Raw genomic sequence first — 22960 nt, forward strand, 5'->3', positions numbered from 1 at the left:
AGTTCTCCCTCCATATACACACACGCTTCTCGAAAGGGAATTTTATCTCCATTTACACACAAACTTTTCATCAGTGAGCTCTTCCTCCATTTACACACCAGTTTGCCATCAGGGTTTTCCTCCTCCTTTTACATACCAGATTCTCATCAACGAGTTCTGCCTCCATTGACACACCAGCTTCTCATCAGGGAGTTCTACCTCCATTTACACACCAACTTCTCATCGGGGAGTTCTACCTACATATGCACACCAGCTTTTTAAGGGAGATCTGCCCCCATTTACACACCAGCTTCTCATCAGTGAGATCTTCCTCTGTTTACACAGCAGCTTCTCATCAGGGAGTTCTACCTCCATTTACACACCAGCTTCTCATCATGCAGCGCTTCCTCCATTTACACACAAGCTTCCCATCGGGGAGTTCTTAATCCGTTTACATACCATATTTTCATCATCTATTTATGCCTCCATTTACACACCAGCTTCTCATCATTGAGTTCTTCCTCCATTTTCACACCAGCTACTCATTACAGAGTTCTGCCTCCATTTACACACCAGCTTCTCATCAGGGACTTTTACCAACATTTACCCACCAGCTTCTCATCAGGAAGTTCTGCCTCCGTTTAAACTCCAGCTTCTCATCAGAGATTTCTTCCTCCGTTTACATACCAGATTCTCATCAGCAAGTACTGCCTCTCTTTACACATCAGTTTCTCATCCGGGAGGTCTACCTCCACTTACACACAAGCTTCTCATCAGAGAGTTCTACCGCCACTTACACACCAGCTTCTCATCAGGGAGCTCTTTCTCGATTTACACACCATCTTCTCGTAAGTGTATTCTTCCTCCCTTTACACACCAGCTTCTCATCAGGGAGTTCTACCTCCATTTACACACAAGATTCTCATCAGAGAGTTCTGCCTCCACTTACACATAAGTTTATCATTGGGAGGTTCTACCTCCATTTGCACACCAGCTTCCTATCAGGAAGTTTCACCTCCGTTTGCACACCAGCATCTCATCAGGGAGTTCTACGTCCATTTACGCTACAGCTTCTCATCAAGGAGCTCTTCCTCCTTTAACACACCAGCTTCGCGTCAGAGAGTTCCGCCTCCGTTTACATATCAGATTCTCATCAACGTGTTCTGCCTCCATTTACACACGATCTTCTCATCAGGGCCATCTTCCTTCATTTTCACACCAGCTTCTCATCAGAGAGTTCTGCCTCCGTTTACACACCAGCTTCTCATCAGGGAGTTCTACGTCCATTTACACACCAGCTTCTCTCGGGGAGATCTACCTCCATATACACACCAGCTTCATATCAGGGAATTCTGCCTCTGTTTACACAGCAGCTTCTCATCATGGTGTTCTACCTCCATTTACACACATGCTACTCATCAGAGAGTTCTGCCTCCTTTTAGCAGAAAGCTTCACATCAGGGAGCTCTACCTCCTTTTACACACCAGCTTCTCGTCAGGGAGTTCTGCCTCTGTTTACACAGCAGCTTCTCATCAGGGTGTTCTACCTCCATTTACACACCAGCATCTTGTCAGAGAATTCTCCCTCCATTTACACACAATCTTCTCATCAGGGAGTTTACCTCCATTTACACACCAGCTTCTCATCAGGGAGCTCTTATTCCATTTACACACAAGCTTCCCATCAGGGAATTCTTCCTCCATTTACATACCAGATTCTCATCAACGAGTTCTGCCTCCAGTTAAACACCAGCTTCCCGACAGGCAGTTCTGTCTCTATTTGCACACCATTTTCATGTTACGGAGTTCTTCCTCCATTTACACACCTGCTACTCATCAGAGAGTTCTGCTTCCTTTTAGCAGAAAGCTGCACATCAGGGAGCTCTACCTCCTTTTACACACCAGCTTCTAGTCAGAGAGTTCTGCCTCTGTTTGCACAGCAGCTTCTCATCGGGCTGTTCTACCTCCATTTACTTACCAGCTTCTCATCAGGGAGTTCTACCTCCATTTACACACAGACATCTTGTCAGAGAGTTCTTCCTCCACTTACACACCAGCTTCTCATCACAGAGGTCTGCCACCGTTTACATACCAGCTTCTCATCAGGGAGTTCTACCTCCATTTACACACCATCTTCTCATCAGGGAGTTCTTCCTTCATTTTCCCACCAACTTCTCATCAGAGAGTTCTGCCTCTGTTTACACACCAGCTTCTCATCAGGGTGTTCTACCTCCATTTACACACCAGCTTCTCATCGGGGAACTCTACCTCCATATACACACCACCTTTTTAAGGGAGTTCTGTCTCCATTTACACACCAGCTTCTCATCAGAGAGTTCTTCCTCTGTTTACACCCCAGCTTCTCGTCAGGCAGCTCTTCATCCATTTACACACCAGCTTCCCATTGGGGACTTCTTAATCCGTTTACATAGCAAATTCTCATCAACGAGTTCTGCCTCCATTTACACACTAGATTCTCGGCCGAGAGTTCTCCCTCCATTTGCACACCAGCTTCTCATCATTGAGTTCTTCCTCCATTTACACACCAGCTACTTATTAGAGAGTTCTGCCTCCATTTACAAACCAGCTTCTCATCAGGAAGTTCTGCTTCTGTTTAAACACCAGCTTCTCATCAGAGATTTGTTCCTCCGTTTACATACCAGAATCTCATCAACGAGTAATGCCTCCGTTTACACACCAGCTTCTCGACAGAGAGTTCTACCGCCGTTTACACACCATCTTCTCATCAGGGAGTTCTTCCTCCATTTACACACCAGCTTCTCGTCAGGGAGTTCTACTTTGGTTTACACACCAGGCTCTACTCAGGGAGTTCTTCCTCCACTTACATACTATGCTGCAGTTCAACCTTGAGCTTCAGATTATCTTGGCTCTGGAATATATTCCCCATAGGTTAAATTGTTTACCAATAATTCCAAAAAAAAGATCAGGACGTTTACTGTGTTGATGTCCGATGATGGTTTGAGAAAGATCAAGAAAAATGTTGAGACAAGTATGTAGCATTTTTGATGTCTATCTTCATTGAGGTAGGTTCTATAGGCCAAAATGAATAGTATTATATCTTGCATGCCATCTTGGTACAAATATGAATGGAGACAAATTTTTGTGCGTAGTCAAATTTATGGAAGGTTTTCCTGATTGTTGAAGTTAAAGGATTAAGTGAGATTGAAGACTATTTACACTGGCTGGTGCCATTTCATGCGTTCTTCTTGGAGTTATCACATGATGAAATCCTGTCCACTCTGCCCGTTGACGGACAGATATGTATTCGCGGGGCACCTCCTTGGCAATTGAAACAACAAAGTGAGGAGAACTCTGGAGTTGGCTTTTTATGAGTGGACAACAAGCAGGCAAGAAGTCCTTTTTGAAGTTAACACTGTCGATGTTTCCTGTCTTGACTGTGGTCACAATTATAGCATCTCTAATGTACGCTGATATATCCCCTTCTTCACAGATGTGGACAATGTGAATAGATTTGTTACTAAGTTTTTGGATTTCAGTGAAGATTTTTTCTGCTCCTGATGTCTTTGTATTTTTGAGATTCGGTATGGCCTTTGGGACTGACAGGACTAAATAGTTTGCTGTGGAATGTCATGGACAAAATCAAGTCAAGTCCTTCCAATGCTACCCACTTTGTGTTTAACCCTGATCCCTGTTCCTGGCTCTCAGTGAAATGATACCTTGGATGTTTTATCATAGCTAAGCTAACTTTTACTGCATTGAAGAAGACATACCAGTCAGATACTAAGCCTCTGATGCTTGGTGTGTTCTTTATGTCTTGGGTTTTCTGCAGGATTTTGGTCATTTAGAGCTTTTTTTCCCATTGAATAAAAGAGAAGCTTTCTAGGAAAGCCTTATATTTATAGTTAAAAATCTCCTTGATCTACCTGTCATTCTCATCAAACCAGTTCTGGCTCTTCTTGGGAAGAAACCAAGAGTCTCTCCACTTGCACCAATTATGGCAAACATATATGGTCAGTATATAAGCTGGGTGTTAACAAGTTAATTATAAGGTTGTCTGTGAAGAGCTGCCTTTGTGAGGACTGATACCTTTGACATATTTTTGAAGTACTTTGTTGACAGTAATATCTGCATGAGGCCATGGTCATCAGTATTTGTCATGGTACAGGGGATGGCAACATCTTTGCAGTCCATCACCCAGATGATGATGTAATGTAACAGATGCTAGCTTGGATCAGGCATGTGCACAACCCTGTTGGAGACAGAATTACCTATTACATCCTTCCTGATCACAGCTTGCTAAAAGGCTCATTCTTTGTCTGTCATGGTCTGATCCATGAAGTCCGCATTCCGGTTCACGGTCTGGTCCATGGACTCAGGGCTCCAGGTCTTCCAGATGTCCCTTGTTTTGATTGAGATAATCATAGGCACCCGATTCCCATCTTGAAGCTTGGAATATAAGAAGCCTTAGGGTTAAGTGTGGGCTACTGGTTCGTCTTGTCAAGACTCCCTGCTGGTGGAAGGCTAGAATGGCCACTTACCATCTTTAGGCCGTGTTGGCGTACCATCGTTTCATGGAGCCCGGCTGTCGGCTGTTGGAGCCATCTTTGCGGTATGGATTCAGCTGTTTCCTGGGCCAGCTGAGTGGCTGCCAGCCACTCTGAGCTAGGTAGCCAGCTGAGGTTGCTGGCCGAACTGAGACTCAGAGCTACCCTAATGTAGAGATGGAACTGTCTGTTGTTCTTTGGCGTTTGTCTTGTCTTGTCCTCACCTCTGTGGGGTAAGTCAGGCTGTTCTGCTGTTGCCCTGTCGGGGGCCTGACTTGTCTTGTCTTTGCCTCTGTTAGGTAAGTCTGGCCGTTCTGCCGTTACCTGACCAATGGACCTGTCCCTGCCTTCGAGCCCAGCCACATCCTGTCCTGAAGCCATGTCATGTCCTTGCCTAGTACTGGGGTCCGAGCCCAGAACAAGAACAAGGTTCTGGGTCCTTGTCCGGTCTCTGGCTTGGAGTCCAAGCGCAGGCTCCTAGTTCATAGTTCCTTGTCCGGGTTCCCTGTCTTGTCCATGTCCTAGCCCAAGTCTGTGTTCCTGTCCCTGTTCCTTGTCTTTATCCTGTCACGTCCCTACTCTAGTCAAGTCCTGTTCCTTGTACTTCAGTGTCTGTGTCTTGCATTTGGGTCCGTTCCCAACGCCCCCAGTTATGACATTGTCATTGAAATAGACCAGAAAAACTGGGTGTTTTGCACTTGGAAGATGTCCAAAATGGTTAAAGCAGTGATTTTAAGAAAGAGTTGGAAGGCAGCTACAGAAACAATTTACTTTTATTTGGGCAGCGCAGTGAATCACACCACCAAGGACAGCTCTGACCTCTGCACTGTGTGTGTGGAGTTTGACCATGTCTGTTTCCCCATGTTCTCCAACTTACTCCCACAAATATGTGAAGGTTTTAAAGTTTATTGTCTTAATTGTCTGCTGTAAATTGCCCCTAGTGTGTAAGTAAGGTGAGTGGCAGAATTTGTGGGGCTAGGGTAGGCTATGGAATTGGGAGTTGATAAGAATAAAATGGGGTTAATGAAGCACTAGTGTAAATGAGTCAACAGGCATGCTTCTATGCTCTATCAGTATGAATCTCTGTGACTTCAGTGTTCCAAGATGTACTGTCTGGGTGTTTCATAACATTATTAACAAACAATTTGATGCTGTAAGAGAATGTTGGGATAAGCTCCAGTCAAGATGACAGCAAGCTGCAATTACTGTTGAGATCACAGTAAACAGTACTGTTGGCCATTTTTTAGGTTTGTAGATGTGGGTTCGGGGAGTTGGGGATCAGGTTAGGGTTTAGGGACAGGAATGTGAGGAGTTAGAGATCAGACAGTTAGAGGTTAGAAACATAGAAACATAGAAAACCTACAGCACAATACAGGCCCTTCGGCCTACAAAGCTGTGCTGAACATGTCCCTATCTTAGAATTAACTAGGTTTTACCCATAGCCCTCTATTTTTCTAAGCTCCATGTAGCCATCCAGGAATCACTTAGAAGACCTTATTGTTTCTGCCATTAAAGACCAGCGATGTGGATGTGTGGTGAAGGACATCCATGGTCAGATGTCAGTGTGGTAGACCAGCGAGGATGATGGCAGATGACCACCCTCCCCACAATCAGGTCAGCAAGTCTTTGGCAGGTTCCAGGATCAGAGTTCCATGTGAGTGGAAAGCATGAAAGCCTGTGACCCCCTAGGTTCAGGAATTATCAAGACTGGCTTTTCATCAGTGAGTCTGGAGTTTGGGGTTCACATCCAAGATCTTCATTCATTATCGCTGGTGATTTCTGGGGTTGATACTGAATTTGAATTGGCTTTAGTTCTTATATCCTTCACTTACATGAGGAGTAAAAAATCTTTACAGTGAGAGTCTCTATCTAAGTGTGCAATGTGCAATAGATAGTAATTAATAATAAATAGTATTTACAACAGGACAGTCAATATAACAAAGAAATACAGTTGTATCAGTATGAATTAATCAGTCTGATGGCCTGGTGGAAGAAGCTATCCCAGAGCCTGTTGGCCCATTTCCCGGATGGTAGCAGCTGGAACAGTTTGTGGTTGGGGTGACTCAGGTCCCCAATGATCCTTTGGGCCCTTTTTACGCATCTGTCTCTGCAAATGTCCTGAACCGTGGAAAGTTCACATCTACTGATGCGCTGGGCTGTCCGCACCACTCTCTACAGGGTCCTGCAATTGAGGGAAGTACAGTTCCCATACCAGGCAGTGATTCAGCCAGTCAGCATGCTCTCAATTGTGCCCCTATAGAAAGCCCACACCAAACTTCTTCAACTCTCTGAGGTGAAAGTTGTGCTTTTTTCACCACACAGTTGGTATGCACAGACCACCTGAGATCCTCGGTGATGGGTATACCAAGGATCTTAAAACTGTTCAGCCTCTCAACCCAGATCCATTGATGTCAATATGGATGTCTTCATTCCTCCTGTAGTCCACAACCAGCTCCTTTGTTTTTGCAACATTGAGGGAAAGGTTGTTTTCTTGACACCACTGTGTCAGAGAGATGACCTCATCCCTGTAAGCTGCCTGGTTATTATTTGAGGTAAGGCCAAGCAGTGTAGTATCATCAGCAAATTTAATTAGCATATTGGAGCTGTGGGTGGCGACACAGTCATGGATAAACAGAGAGTAAAGGAGGGGGCTTAGGACACAGTCCTGAGGGGCTCCTGTATTGAAGGTCAGAGGGGCAGAGGTGAGGGAGCCCACTCTTACCATCTGCCGGTGATCTGACAGGAAGTGTAGGATCCAGATGCACAAGGCAGGGTGAAGGCTGAGGTCTCTGAGCTTCTTGTCAAGCCTGGAGGGAACTATAGTGTTGAATGCTGAACTGTAGTTTAAGAACAGCATTCTCACATCAGTATCCTTCTTCTCCAGATGTGTAGGGATGTGTAAGGCTGTGGCTATTACGTCAGCTGTCGATCGGTTGTGTCGGTAGGCGAATTGTAGGGGGTCCAGTGTGAGTGGTAGCAAGCTGCAGATGTAGTCCTTGACCAGCTTCTCAAAGCATTTGCTTATTATTGAGGTGAGTGCGACAGGACGCCATTTGTTCAGACGTGTTACCTTGATTGATAGATAGTCCAGAAGTTAAGGTCCAATAGATGGGGCCCTTAGTGTACAAGTGCACTGGAGAAGTTGAAGACCCAGTGTTCGCAAATCCATGAGTCATAAGGAAGCTGAAGGACAGAGACAGCTTGTTCTGGGGTTAGAGGATTGTGTGAGGGCATGGGTGGATTGGACGGAGGAACAGTATTTGTTGTTATGCACCATGTTGTCTTGCCAAGCACGATGCACCTGCTATTTTGGTGCCCAAATGTGTGGTGACATTTCCATTGTTAGGTTGTGTTGGTTAATGCAGCCAACTCATCTTTCTTTATGTTTCGATGTACGCGTGATAAATAAGTGAATCTGAATCTGACTGAAGAAGCAATTTAGGAATTTCGTAAGGGAGGAGACAGTGTCAATATTTAGGCAGACAATTCCAGAAAATCATGTCAGAGCTATGAATTCAATGGAAATGTTTAACCCAGGCAACCTGTTCATATTCTATACCTTCACTGTATGGTGCGGGTCAGTTTTGACCCGGCCCAAGAATCCCCTCATAACAAGTGTCTATACCAAACTTCGAACCACAGATCTATTTAGAATGTATAAATAGCCTATTTGACATTAATAAATGGGTGATTAATCCTTAACTAATGTTTCAGAGCTCTAAAATCCATTTCAATAGATACGGGTCAAATTTGACCCGGAACAACCTCAATGTACAAAAATTTGTAGCACCTGTACACAAGTATAAAATTGTTAAATATTTTCATTTTTGCACATTCTGGGTCACTTTAGGAAAGTAATCAAATTTCGGCTAAAAAATAGCATTTAGGGTGTTTTTACTGCTGTCAAATGTCAAAACAGGTCAAATTTGACCAGGACAGTATGTAAGGGTTAAGAGGGTGGAACTAATGAAGCTCAGACAACTTCAAGGTTTGTAATGTTGGATGAAAATACAGAGATCAGAGGGGACAATAACACAAATTGACCTGCCTGCATTTCCATGGTCTTGATGCAGATTTCATGTGCGCTGATGACACACCTTTGGGGGAACAGGATGGAAAGCATAATGAATTTCCAGTGGTAACTTAGCTTTACAATTGTGTTGACATCCCCAGAACTGCAATAGTAGCCTGTGGCAAGAAGAAAGCCTTTGAGGGTGGGGTGGAATTGGAGAGGATTGTCAGGTTTGAAAGACATATTGAAAAAGCTTTTAAATGTTTATGATATTCAGAGACATTTAAGAACTGTTAACAGGGCTATTTCTAATTTTAAAATGCACAGCAAATAAGATGTATTTTAAGTGTAATTAATTATAAACACAATGACAGGAAATGTAGAGGAGGTTTGACCCAAAAGGAGAACAACAGAGACAATTTAGCAGTGAGCAATAACTTCAATGAGAGACCACAAAATAACGAGCCACAAAACAAGAGAAAACAGAAACTAAACTCAACAAGATAAACTTCAGGCAGTGAGAGTGAAAGCTAGGGACAACTGATTGAAGTTGGCTGGTTTGATAAGTGAACAAGGTTAAATAGACTGCAGGTGATGAGTCTGGAATGAGGGCAGGTGAATCCTACCAGCTGGGTGAGGAGAAGGTGCAGGCCAGGAGGTGTCAGCAGAAGCAGGGGAGCAGGACTGACAAGGGCCACCCCTCCCCCACCCCACCAGCCTGTCTCCAATGGCCCAGGATGATCTGCATGTGTCCAGTGGAACTCACCCATGATGTAGCTATACTGCACATCCTTCCCAGTCAACCAAGTACTGCACGCCCCATCCACGGTGACATTAATCTAGCAACTGGTAAACTGTGAGCACTGCCTCACCTTCACTATCCTAGGTTCTAGAGGTGCAGTCTCAGGTGTGTTGTGTGGTCCATATACGATGGGCTTGAGGAAGGTAGTTGTGATCCTGTGGGATGGTGACAGCTGGAGATGGTAAGTGACTGTGTTGATGTGATGGATGATCTTGAAGGGACCAATGAACCGGGGAGAGAGCTTGTGGGAGTCCATGCACAGGAGCAGATCTCAGGCGGACAGCGAGACACAGTCCACTGGCTAGAGTAGTCTGGCTGGGTGCCAATGACAGTTGGCCTGGCAACAGTAGGCATGGTTGGTGGCTAGGATGGCACTCATCCAAGTATTCCAGCAGTGGCAAACCAGGGCCCTGGCGGACAGGACCTCCACTGTGCACTCCTCTCAGGAACAACAGCGGTTGGTGGCCATGAAGTATTTCAAAGGATAACATACCCGTGGCAGAAGAGGTGTGTAGATTGTGGGACAGCTCAGTCCAGAACAGATGGAAGGGTCAGAAGCAACAAAGCATTGCAGAAACTCCACTTGCTGACTAACTCTTTCTGACTGTTGGTATGTAGATGATAGCCAAAGGACAAACTCATTGAGTTTTAGAGGAGGAGGCAGTAGGCTCACCAGAAGCGGTAAACTAATTGTGGACTCTGGTCCGACAAGTTGTCCTGAGGGAAGCCATGGAGGTGAGCTACATGTTGGAGAACCAAGCCTGGTGTCTCAGTGGCTAGAGGGAGCATGGGGAGGACAATACAGTAGGTCACCTAGTAGAACTGGTCATGATCACAGTGGCCTCATGGAAGGTGGCAAACTCGTGATGCTGATGTGGGACCACAGACGTTGGGGGACAGGTAGATGCCACAGTAGCCCAGAGGCCTGATGGTTGGAGGAATTGGGCCAGGTTTTATTTTTCATTTTTTTTCTTGCATATTTTGAGGAATAGAGAGCATGTCTGTAGGGTTAGTACTTTGCTCTGGGTGTCGGATGTGGGAATCCTGGGAATATTCCAGTCTCCCAGATGACCACATCTGTGCCAGGTGTACGGAGATGCAGCTCCTGACAGACTATGTTAGGGATCTGGAGCTGCGGCTTGATGACCTACAGCTTATTAGGGAAAGTGAGCAGGAGATAGATATGGGCTACAGGGAGTTAATCACTCCAAGGCTGCAAATGGATGACTATCAGGAAAGAGATGTCTCGAATCGGGTGCAGAGTATTCTGAAGGGAGAGGGTGAACAGCCAGAAGTCTTGGTACACATTGGTACCAATGACATAGGTAGAAAAAGAGAGGAGGCCCTGAAGAGAGAATTCAGGGAATTGCACAGGAAGTCTAAAAGCAGGAACTCCAGGGTAGTAATCTCAGGATTGCTGCCTGTGCCACGTGCTAACGAGCACAAGAATAGCATGATCAGGTATATTAATTTATGGCTGAGAGACTGGTGTAGGGGCAGGGCTTCGGGTTTCTGGATCATTCGTCCCTCTTCTGGGGGAGGTACAACATGTACCAAAAGGATGGGTTACACCTGAACCCAAAGGAGTCCAGTATCCTAACATGTAGGTTTAATAGGGCTGTTAGGGAGAGCTTAAACTAATTTGGAAGGCTGATAGGAACTGGGGTGATAGGACTGAGGAAGGAGAAAACAGAAATAAATCAAAGATAGCGTGCAACAGAGATGATAGAAAGGACAGGCAGGAGATGAGGTATAATCACAGCCAGTGGGATGAGTTACCTGGCAATAGAGGCCTGATGCAGTTAAAACAGAAAGCAACAAATACTGGACTGAAAGTGTTATATTTGAATACATGTAGCATAAGAAATAAAATAGGCAATCTTGAAATTCAGCTACAGATTGGCAAGTATAACATTGTGGCCATCTATGAAACTTGGCTAAAGAATGGCTGCCATTGGGAGCTGAACGTCCAAGGATATACAGTGTATCAAAAAGATAGGTTAGTAGGCAGAGGGGGTGGTGTGGCCTCGTGTATAAGAAATAATATTAAATCATTAAAAAGGGTTGACGTGGGCTCAGAAGGTGTAGAGTCTCTATGGGTTGAGTTAAGAAATGGCAAGTGTTAAAGGGCCCTAATGCAGTTGTATACAGGCCTCCAATTAGCAGCCAGGATGTGGATTACAAATTACAGCAGGAGATAGAAAAGGTGTGTCAGAAGGGCAATGTCATGATAATCGTTGGGATTTTATCATGAAAGTGGATTGGGAAAACCAGGCCAGTACTGAATCTTGAGGGAGAATTTGTAGAATATCTAAGGGATGGCTTTTTAAAACAGCTTGTTGTTGAGCCCAGCAGGGGATCAGCTGTGCTGGATTGGGTGATGTGCAATGATCCGGAGATGATAAGTGAGCTTAAGGTTAAGGAACCCTTAGGGAACAGTGATCACAATATGATCGAGTTCACTTTGAAATTTGAGCAGTATTTCAGTGGAATAAAGTGAAACTATAATGACATGAAAGGAGAATTGGCCAAAGTTGACTGGAAAGGGACACTAACAGGAAGGAAAGCAGAGCAGCAATGACTGGAGTTTCTGTGAAAAATGAGGGAATTGCAAGACAGACATATTCTAAATAAGAAGAAATTTTCGAATGGAAGGTGGACACTACCGTGGCTGAGAAGTGAAGTCAGAGCCAAAGTAAAAGCAAAAGAGAGGGCATAAGGAAGCTAAAGCTAGTGGGAAGATAGAGGATTGGGAAGCTTTCAAAAACTTACAGAAGGAAACTAAGAAGCTCATTAGAAAGGAAAAGATGAATTATGAAATGAAGCTGGTGACTAATATCAAAGATACTAAAAGCTTTTTTAAGTATATCAAGGATAAAAGAGTTGAGAGTAGATATAGAATTAGATTATGATTAGATTATGAGGACACTTAGTCCTTGTTTATTGTCATTTAGAAATGCATGCATTAAAAATGATACAATATTCCTCCAGAATGATATCACAAGAAAACACAAGACAAACCAAGACTAAAACTGACAAAACCTCATAATTATAACATATAGTTACAACAGTGCAAAATAACACCATAATTTGATAAAGAGCAGACCATGGGCATGGTAAAAAAAAAAAAAGTCTCAAAGTCCTGATAGCCTCATCATCTCATGCAGGCAGCAGAAGGGAGAAATTCTCCCTGCCATGAACCTCCAAGCGCCGCAAACTTGCGATGCAGCACCATTGGAAGCACCCGACCGCAGCGGACTCTGAGTCCATCCAAAAACTTCGAGCCTCCGACCAGCCCCTCCAACACAGCCTCTCCAAGCTCCATCCTCTGCCGAGCGTTTTGACGCTGCCCCGGCCGCCGAGGACTCGGGTCCATCCCCTCTGGAGATTCTGGAACACACAGTAGCAGCAGCAGCGAAGTAGGCATTTCAGAAGTTTCACCAGATGTTCCTCTGTGCTCTCACATCTGTCTCCATCAAATCAGATTTATGCACGGTACCCTACTTGGCAAATAACAGACATCACCACCGGATTGGCCGCTGTGAGCTCCACTCGACCAATAGAAAATGACGCTAGAGATATTGTAATGAGAGGCACAGAGATGGCAGAGGAACTGAATGCGTAGTTTGCCTCTTCCTACACAGTGGAAGACATCTGCAGTAAACTGGACATTCAAGAGTGTCAGGGAAGTGAAGTAGGTGCAGTGAAAATTACAACTGAGAAAGGTGCTCAGGAAGCTTAATGGTCTGAGGGTAGACAAATCTCCTGGACCTGATGGAATGCACCCTTGAGTTCTGAACGAAGTAGTTGGAGAGATTGCGGAGGCATTAACAATGATTTTTCAAGAATCGATAGATTCTGGCTTTGTATCGGGCGACTGGAAAATTGCAAATGTTACTCCGCTATTTAGGAAGGGTGGGAGGCAGCAGAAAGGAAACTATAGACCAGTTAGCCTGACATCAGTGGTTGGGAAGTTGTTGGAATCAATTGTTAGAGATGAGATTACAGTGTACCTGGAGGCGTATGACACGATAGGACAAAACCAGCATGGTTTCCTGAAAGGAAAATCCTGCCTGACTAACCTACTGCAATTTTTGAGGAAATTACAAGCAGGGTAGACAAAGGAGATGCAGTAGATGTGGTATACTTGGATTTTCAGAAGACCATTGACAAGGTGCCGCACATGAGGCTGCGTAGCAAGATAAGAGCCCATGAAATTACAGGGAAGTTATGAGTATGGGTGGAGCATTGGGTGATCGGAAGAAAACAGAGTGGGAATAAAGGGATTCTATTCTGGCTGGCTGCCAGTTAGCAGTGGATTTCCACAGGGGACGGTGTTACGGCCACTGTTTTTTATGATGTATGTCAATGATTTGGACTATGGTATTAATGGATTTGTGGCTAAATTTGCCGATGATACAAAGATGGGTGGAGGAGCGGGTAGTGTTGAGGAAACAAAGAGCCTGCAGAGAGACTGAGATAGTTTAGGGGAATGGACAAAGAAGTGGCAAATGGAATACAATGTTGGAAATTATATGGTCATGCACTTTGATGGAAGAAATAAATGGACAGGCTATTATTTAGATGGGGAGAGAATTCAAAATGCAGGGATGCAAAGGGACATAGGAGTCCTTGTGCAGGATACCCTAAAATTTAAACTCCAGTTTGGATCAGTGGTGAAGAAGGCGAATGCAATATTGGCATTCATTTCTAGTGGTATAGAATATAAGAGCAGGGATGTGATGTTGAGGCTCTATAAGGCACTCATGAGACCATACTTAGAGTACTGAGTGCAGTTTTGGGCTCCTTAATTTAGAAAGGATATACTGACATTAGAGAGGATTCAGAGAACATTCACAAGGATGACTCCAGGAATGAAAGGGTTACCGTATGAGGGAATGTCTGGCAGCTCTTGAACTATATTCCCTGGAGTTCAGGAGAATGAGGGTGGATCTCATAGAAACATTCCGAATGTTAAAAGGCCTGAACAGAGTAGATATGGTAAAGTAATTTCCCATGGTAGGGGAGTCTAGGACAAGAGGGTACAACTTCAGGATTGGAGGACGAACATTTAAAACAGAAGTGGAGAAATTCTTTCAGTCAAAGGCTGGTAAATCTGTGGAATTTGTTGCCATGAGCGGCTGTGGAGGCCAAGTCATTGAGTGCATTTAAGGCAGAGATAGATAGGTTCTTGATTAACCAGGGCATCAAAGGATACGGAGAGAAGACAGGGGAGTGGACATGACTGGAAGAATTGGATCAGCCCATAATTGAATGGCAGAGCAGACTCGATGAGCCAAATGGCTTACTTCTGCTCCTATATCTTATACACCATCCACATGTTACATACCTCATGGATATCTTGTGACCGTCTTATGACCATGATGTAATTAAGTATCTTATGAGCATGAGGTAATGATCATGTGATGGTGGGGTGATGTAATTTTCCCGCCAGTGTGAGGTCACATGATGACATGTTCACCACGGGTATAAAAGGAAGACCCTGGGGTGACGCAGTTAGTTTTTCTAGTTAAGTTTTAAGTTTAGTTCATTATTTAATTTGTCCGATACTCTGTTATGCTGCATATTCATCTTATGATGCAGTTTTGTTTTAAAGTGGAGTTCTACTTTCTATTGTAAGTAGTATTGGAGAGTGAAGACCTTATCGAAATACAGAAACTCGCAGAGTAGAGTAAAGCTGATATCGTTCAGCGGTTTTGGAGAGGATCGACCTTTATTGAATCTTTGTTCAAGAAAAGTGACCTGAATCTGAGATATCCTCTGCTAAAGCAGGAAGGATCACGCAGTCTATTCTCCAGAGGAAAAGGTCAGTTCCTTTAAACTGTTTTACTTCCATCATTGTGAATCCTGCAGGCAAGGCAGTTTCCAGCTGGGATCAGCAGTAATGTCACGTCCTCGAGGAATTCTTTACTTCAGAAAAGTCTCTCCTAATTGACTGTATAAATCTCTTGGACTTTCAAATTTACCACTTTAAGAACTGTTTTAGCATTCACCCTTTTAAGAGCTGTTCCAGAGTGGCCGTGTAGCAGTTAACTTCCAGTTAAATTAGTTGTTTGAATGTTTTTCGCTATTGTTGAGCAGAATTTAATAAATGTTTGTTTGTCTTTTATAAAACCTGACTCAATTGATATTCATTGTTGCCGGTCACTTGACACCACAACACCATCAAACTTCACTTCATCTTCAAACTACTAACCCATCCTTCTACTTCTTATTCAAGTTATTTATAACCACCACAAAGAGGGTACCAGAATAGATCTCTGAAGGACGTCACAAATCATCAACCTTCAGATTGAGTATGTGCAATCTATTACCACCCTCTGCCATCTATGACCATGGCAATTCTGAATCCACCCAGCCAAGTTTTCCCTAGATCCCATGCCTCCTAACTTACCAAACGGAACTTATTAAAAGCCTTACTAATTTAGATTTTCAAAAATAAAACAACCTGAGGTGTTTTATGTTTAATGAAACTGGCAACACATTTTATTAAACTACAAAACTTAAACACAAAAGCACGATAAAGATCTTTACATAGCCATGTCATCACATCAGACCAGACTCTTAAAGCAAAACTTATGTTATCATACACAGCCCATACCCCTCCCCCTCAGAATTCACTAAATCCGACTGGAACTCGGACCTTGTGTCCCATGGGTCGAGGAACTCGAGCTCATCCAGAGGTGCATAGACATATGTTGTGCACCAGGGGTATGGCAGCAAAATACTGTAAACCTTGGAGGGCCAGTTTAAGGCAATCTACTGAAATACGTTCATGTACCCCTCTTATCTATGATAAATGTCTTTTCTTCCCATTCCGAAATGCAGAACAGCGCCTAAGGGGATATTGGTGTGCACCATGGCAGACAAAAACAAATGGGGCAGGACGTAGATGAACGGGAACCCAAGAGTGCTGTATGCCATGACAGGAGGTAGGAATAGATGAAATTAAATTGAATTTACTGAGGAGGGTAGAACACTGTTGAGGGGTAACCACATGGTCATGACATCAGGAATGAAATCACCTGGCACTCATAATGGCTGCCCACATACCAACTCTGCCACAGACAACTGCAGGTCCTCCTTTGGAGCTGCTCTGAGCCCCAGTAGGACCCATGGGAGATGATCATGCCAACACTCGTCAGTCAGGGGAGCCCTCAGATCAGCCTTTAAGGAGTAATGAAATCACTCGCATAGACCATTGGACTGTGGGTGATATGCTGTGATGTGATGTAGCCTAATGAAGAGATTCTGGGTCATCACAGCCCAGAGGTTTGAAATGAATTGGGGACCATGGTCAGAGGAAATATCAGATGGTGTGCCAAACCGAGCAACCCAGGAACTGATGACTGCCCGAGCTACCACTGTGACCGTCATTAAGGATAGAGGGCTGACATCTGCCACCTGGTGCTACGTGCTACGGCCCACCATGGTAAACTGCTGGAGGGGGAGGAGGACCAACAACATCGACACAAACTTTAGTGCAACTAGTTTCTGTGAAGCCTTCCAGCCCAGATGCAAGAGGCCATGTATGGAGTTGAAAACAGTCTGTCTCCAGTTTGTGGGCACAATGGGGTGACTGTGACCAGCTGAGACATCTCACAGGAGAGAAGCCTCAGCTTCCTTGAACTTACTGTCAGCCAACTGCAGGCTCATGACTGCTGTTTGGTAAGCCTGGACCTCTGGGTCAGTAACTTGGTCAGCTGCCACGCCAATATAGTCAACACCTCTGTGTATGGCCTTAATGGCTGGCTGTGAGAGGCAATCAGCCACAACATTATTTTTCCCCTTGCTATGTTGTATATCAGTTGTGATCTCTGAGATGAAGAAGGTGAGCAGCCACCACACATCTTCGACCAGTTGTTCATACACAGCACCCACAGTGCAGTCTGAGGCATCAGTAGTAATTGCTATGGTTGCATTCGAGAGTGGCTGCACCAGTAGGGTCTCGTTAGGAAGACCTCGTTTGATATCATCATATGCCCTGGTCATGTCTGCCCACCAGTCAAGCATTTGATCAGGGGTATTGTGATTAAGCACACTGCATAGAGGGAGCATCAGTTCAGCAGCTCGCGGAATGAAGCAATGATAGACATTCACTATCCCTAAAAACTCTTGTAGTGTTTTTATAGTATGGGGTAGTGGGACTATAGCCACTACTTTTTATGGGAGGAGTTTCACACCTTCTACAGAGATGTGATGGCTGAGAAAGTCAATGGTTGACAACCCAAACTGCCATATAGCAGGGTTAATATTCAACCCATGTTGGCTTAAGTGCTGTAAAAGTGTGCAGAGATGAGATACGTGCTCGGATTTAGATGCACTGATGATAGGTACGTCATCCAGGTAAGCAAAGAGAAAATCTAAATCTTCTAATACAGAGGGCCAGGCGGCATCTCTAGGAAGAGGTACAGTCGACGTTTCGGGCCGAGACCCTTCGTTAGTCCTGACGAAGGGTCTCGGCCTGAAACGTCGACTGTACCTCTTACCAGAGATGCTGCCTGGCCTGCTGCATTCACTAGCAACTTTTATGTGTGTTGCTTGAAATTCCAGCATCTGCAGATTTCCTCGTGTTTGCGTCTTCTAATACAGAGTTCATCAGCCATTGGAAAGTCTGTGTTGCATTTTATAGTCCAAGCAGCATGTGCAGAAACTCAAAAAAAGCAAATGAGGTTATCACAGCTGTTTTGGGAATGTCCTCTGAGCACACTGACACCTGATGGTAACCCCTGACTAGATCGACTTGGTAAATAATTAACTTTCCATTTAACATGCCCAAAAGTCTTGACTGTGTTGGACTGGGTGGTGATTGACGGGTGGTTGTGGTGATTGACGGGTGGTGGCGGTGATTGGCGGGTGATGGTGATTGACAGGTGGTGGCGGTGATTGGCGGGTGGTGACTTACTGGGGGAGCAGGGTAACGACCCAAAGACCTTGACATCCACAAGCCAGGTAGTAGTTAAGATCGACCAACAGTCCTTGGGCACACAGGCAATCTGCACTGAGCAGAGGTTCCGCCACTTTCGCTAGGATGAAATCTCATGTGTAACATAGCTCACTGAAGCAGAGCATTCCCTGTCATGTCCCGCAAGTGTGGATCTTGCTGTTGGCAGCCCCCAACAGGTTTCGTTGCTCTTTGCCTTCTCATCAATGTGCAATGCTGGCAGCACACTCACCTGAGCACCCGTGTGGCACAGAAAGTGTCACCCTGAAAGGGTGTCCATCATGAATTGTAGACAGCCTTGGCAGCTAGAACCACGGTGTTCACAGATCTCTGATGTCCTGATGTGCTGGCTTACTGAGGTAGAGAAAGGAGGAGGAATGATGCGCTGCTGCCTAGCTGAGTGCAGACTATCAGCCATTTTGCATGCTCCCTCTAATCCATCACAGGTGCATTACTGAGGGCGATGCAAACTTAATCAGGCACTTGCTGCATGAAGGGATCTTTAAAAATAAAATAAGGATGATGATTTCCCAGGAGAGACAGCATGTGGTCTGTTAGTTCCGACAGCTTAGCATCACCAAGGCCGGACAAGGAGAGCGACTGAGAAGCATGTTTAGACTCTGAGAGTCCAAAAGTCCGTTAAAGGTGAGTTTTCAGCGATCGGTATTTATCATGTTCAGGTGGGTGTTCAAGTAGACTCACCACTCTTGCAGCCATGGAATTGCTGAGCGTTGCTACCAATTGGAAGTTGGTATCATTGGTGGTGATTTCTCACAGACTGAACTGGGTTTCAGTTTGTACAAGCCAAGCAATGGCATTTTGCTTCCAAATCTCTGACAGTTTCAAAGTGTCTGCTTTGGCTGACATGTTCAATGACCCTGAAATTATCCTAGAGCATCAGGGTGACCAGTTTAGGGTTTTGTGAATAAAATGATGTGAGGCGTTTTAAGTTTAATGAAACCTGCAACACATTTTTTTGAACTCCAAAACTTAAACACAAATGTCTTGCACTAAAAATCTTTGCATGGTCACGTCATCATGTCAAACCTGTATCTTAAAGTGAAACCCCAACTCAATGTTGGTGATTGTGAATTATGTACATTTCTCCCAATTACGTTATCCTACACTAAAACTTGTATACACTACATCCACTACTCTACCTTCAGCAATGTGCTTTGAAACATCCTGAAAGTATTCCGTCAGGCTCCTGAGGCACGACCTACCCCTCACAAAGCCACGGTGACCTTCCGTGACAACTTTTGTTGCTATCCTTAACTGCATCAATATTTATGTCATCTGCAATTAGTAAATGTAAACCACTGACATTTTCATCCAAATTAGTAATATATTAGAAAAAACAGAGGTTCAATTACTGCTCCTCGAGAAGCACCAATGGTCGCACGTCTCCAGTCAGTGTAAGAGCCTTCCACAACTGTGATCTGTGTTCTGTTACAAAGGTTATGGGAGAAAGCAGAAATAATGGATGATCAACTATGGCCATCTTGTATGGTGTAGTAGGGCCTCTACTATTTTCTGTTCCAGTATAACTGGGTTGTTACTCTGCCTTTCAATCAACGTTAGATGACAAGCTACCTGTCATTACTCTTCACCTCTGGTTTAGTTATAACTTATATATCTACTGAGCAGACTTCTGTCGATGGACATGCAGACTACAACTCTGTATGTCAGCACCGGTTGACAATAAATTGTCAAGCCATGGCACTAGATAACAACAGGACATTTTCTTAGATTCTATTTAAAAGTCAGTGGGAGGAAACTATAATCTTCTTGTAATGGGTCCTTTTCTTACCTGTATGTGTCTGACACAAAGACTTTGGTGTTTAATATGAGGAAGTAATGAAATTTAATGAACACACACTTCACAGTGCCAAAATTAGACCTCATTGAAGTGGTGCATTCTATAATTTGGAATATGTTCTAAGGTATTACAGGGCCAATTTTGCCAATATTCCCATTACTAAGAATTTCATTAGTAACTTTGCCAAATATAAGTTATGTTGTATATGAATGACAGCTTTAAGGCATCATAACTTTAATGGAAGTTTTAGACAGATGGAGGAAAATGAGAGCTCAGTGTTGAAGTTGCTATAGGAAATAAACAAAAACTGTGATCTTCCAGAATCACAAATTAGCATATTTTGGATTGTGCTAAATAATTATCCTTTAATCATTGCTAATTAATATATTGCACTTAAAAATGATCTACTCATGTGCTCATCTTTGGTGTACTGCAAACATTTTAATTAAATTGACAAAAGAGCAAATAAAATGAAGTGCCTGTTTCTGTAAATTTGCCTCAGTAATAGGTTACCATAATTCACTAGTTGCTAAACAAAACAAAAAATGAGGTGCTTTCAGAAAGCTTGAACTCTGTTCAAATCTTTAAGATCTTCCTTTTTATGCAAGAATCAATATGCAATGTCTGCTGCGTTTTGAATTGCATTGTGTGCTTCCAATATCAAATCCTTGTGTAGTTAGCACTGAAAAGTTTAAGAAAGACAAATTAAACATTTGCCATAAAAAATAGTTATTGAATTCTGCCTGCTTTACAAAGTATGGTTACTGTCTGGCATTGGCTGCCAAAGGAGGTAGTGGTGTCAGATACAATTACTACATTTAAGAGGCATTTAGGAGATATTTAAATAGCAAGGCATAGCAAGATTTGGTCTTAATGCAGGCAAATGGGATGAGTGATTGGCAGAAAGGTCATTGGGGAGGTAATGGGCTGAAGTGTCTGTTTCCCTGTTGTACTACTCTAAGACTCTTTCTCAGGGATCCATTTGCTGATCAAAAAACAATAAAACAAAATTGTTTAAACGGGGAATCTTCTTCAATTTTCAAGATCTATCCTTATGCAAGGTGGAAGGTCCCGATGGAGTACCTGGTAAGGCTCTGAAAACCTGTGCCAACCAACTGGTGGGAATATTCATGGACATTTTCAACCTCTCACTGCTACAGGCAAAAGTTCCCACTTGCTTCAAAAAGGCAACAATTATACCACTGCCTAAGAAGAATAATGTGAACACGAGAAATTCTGCAGATGCTGGAAATTCAAGCAACACACATCAAAGTTTCTGGTGAATGCAGCAGGTCAGGCAGCATCTCTAGGAAGAGGTACAGTCGATGTTTTGGGCCGAGACCCTTCGTCAGGACTAACTGAAAGAAGAGCTAGTAAGAGATTTGAAAGTGGGAGGGAGAGGAGGAGATCCAAAATGATAGGAGAAGACAGGAGGGGGAGGGATGGAGCCAAGAGCTGGACAATTGATTGGCAAAAGGGATATGAGAGGATCATGGGACAGGAGGCCTAGGGAGAAAGAAAAGGGGGAGGGGGGGGAAAAACCCAGAGGATGGGCAAGGGGTATAGTGAGAGGGACAGAGGGAGAAAAAGGAGAGAGAGAAAAAGAATGTGTGTATATAAATAAATAACGGATGGGGTACAAGGGGGAGGTGGGGCATTAGCGAAAGTTTGAGAAGTCAATCTTCATGCCATCAGGTTGGAGGATACCCAGACGGAATATAAGGTGTTGTTCCTCCAGCCTGAGTGTGGCTTCATCTTTACAGTAGAGGAGGCCGTAGATAGACATGTCAGAATGGGAATGGGATGTGGAATTGAAATGTGTGGCCACTGGGAGATCCTGCTTTCTCTGGCGGACAGAGCATAGGTGTTCAGCGAAACTATCTCCCAGTCTGTGTCGGGTCTCGCCAATATATAGAAGGCCACATCGGGAGCACCGGCCACAGTATATCACCCCAACCGACTCTCAAGTGAAGTGTCGCCTCACCTGGAAGGACTGTCTGGGGCCCTGAATGGTGGTAAGGGAGGAAGTGTAAGTATAGTGGTGATACCTGGTCCCAATATATCAATGCAGTTATAAAGAAGGCAAGACAGCGACTATACTTCATTAGGAATTTGAAGAGATTTAGTATGTCAAAAATGCACTCAAAAACTTCTATAGATGTACTGTGGAGAGCATCCTGACAGGCTACATCACAGTCTGGTATAGGGGGGCTACTGCACAGGACCGAAAGAAGCTGCAGAGGGTTGGAAATTTAATCGGTTCCATCTTGGGTACCAGCCTACAAAGTACGCAGGATATCTTCAAGGAGCGTGTCTGAGAAAGGCAGCGTCCATTATTAAGGACCTCCAGCACCCAGGGCATGCCCTTTTCTCACTGTTACCATCAGGTAGGAGGTACAGAAGCCTGAAGGCACACACTCAGCGATTCAGGAACAGCTTCTTCCCCTCTGCCATCCAATTCCCAAATGGACATTGAACCTGTGAACACTTCCTCAAATTTTAAATATATATTATTTCTGTTTTTTGCACAACTTTTATCTATCCAGTATACATATACTGTAATTGATTGATTATTTATTATTATGATTTTTTTTTAAATTTTTTTTTTCTTCTTCTCTATTAGGTACTGCATTGAACTGCTGCTGTTAAGCTAACAGATTTCATGACATATGCCAGTGATCATAAACCTGATTCTGAATCTGAATCAAGATAGAGCAAAATGTGTAAGTGAATTGGAGTAATTTAGCCAATGTTTTAAGAAGTTATGATGATGCAAACAAAGCAAATCCTGAATAAACTGAAATAAGTTGTGTTTATTTGGTGGCTATGTAGAACTGACCTCAGACAAAATCTGAATG

Source organism: Mobula birostris, chromosome 7 (genome assembly GCF_030028105.1).
Source record: "Mobula birostris isolate sMobBir1 chromosome 7, sMobBir1.hap1, whole genome shotgun sequence".
In the NCBI taxonomy this organism is placed as follows: domain Eukaryota; kingdom Metazoa; phylum Chordata; class Chondrichthyes; order Myliobatiformes; family Myliobatidae; genus Mobula; species Mobula birostris.